The sequence below is a fragment of the Bison bison genome, unplaced genomic scaffold (assembly GCF_000754665.1).
Source record: "Bison bison bison isolate TAMUID 2011002044 unplaced genomic scaffold, Bison_UMD1.0 scf7180017864154, whole genome shotgun sequence".
Classification (NCBI taxonomy): Eukaryota; Metazoa; Chordata; class Mammalia; order Artiodactyla; family Bovidae; genus Bison; species Bison bison.
In genome coordinates, this window is record NW_011494726.1 from 427,566 (window position 1) to 428,496 (window position 931).

Here is a 931-nt window from a genome sequence, read left to right on the forward strand (position 1 = left end):
AAGGAAGACAGAGAGTCCAGTTCACAGGGGATTTTACAGGCCCTCTGAAAAGTTCCCTGGTGGCTCAAATGGTAAAGAGTCTGCCTGCAGTGTGGGAGACCTGGGTTCGATCCCTGTGTCAGGAAGATCCCCTGGAGAAGGAAATGGCAACCCACTCCGATACTCTTGCCTGGAGAATCCCGTGGATGGAGAAGCCTGGGGAGCTAGAGTCCATGGGGTCACAAAGAGTCGGACATGACTGAGTGACTTGACTTGACTTCTTCAGTTCAGTTCAGTTCAGCTCAGTCGCTCAGTCGTGTCCGACTCTTTGCGACCCCATGAATCACAGCATGCCAGGCCTCCCTGTCCATCACCAACTCCTGGAGTTCACTGAGACTCACGTCCATCGAGTCAGTGATGCCATCCAGCCATCTCATCCTCTGTCGTCCCCTTCTCCTGCTGCCCCCAATCCCTCCCAGCATCAGAGTCTTTTCCAATGAGTCAACTCTTCGCATAAGGTGGCCAAAGTATTGGAGTTTCAGCTTTAGTATCATTCCCTCCAAAGAAATCCCAGGGCTGATCTCCTTCGAATGGACTGGTGGGATCTCCTTGCAGTCCAAGGGACTCTCAAGAGCCTTCTCCAACACCACAGTTCAAAAGCATCAATTCTTCGGCACTCAGCTTTCTTCACAGTCCAACTCTCACATCCATACATGACCACTGGAAAAACCATAGCCTTGACTAGACGGACCTTTGTTGGCAAAGTAATGTCTCTGCTTTCGAATATGCTATCAAGGTTGGTCATAACTTTCCTTCCAAGGAGTAAGCGTCTTTTAATTTCATGGCTGCAGTCACCATCTGCAGTGATTTTGGAGCCCCCAAAAATAAAGTCTGACACTGTTTCCACTGTTTCCCCATCTATTTGCCATGAAGTGATGGGACCAGATGCCAT

The 931-nt window shown here is 49.7% G+C and overlaps 1 protein-coding gene across 1 annotated transcript in view; it reads right to left on the bottom strand.

Moving 5' to 3' along the window:
- KCNK15 (potassium channel, subfamily K, member 15) overlaps positions 1-931 on the bottom strand; it is an 11,754-nt gene that overhangs the window by 6,347 nt on the left and 4,476 nt on the right. The window lies entirely within an intron of this gene.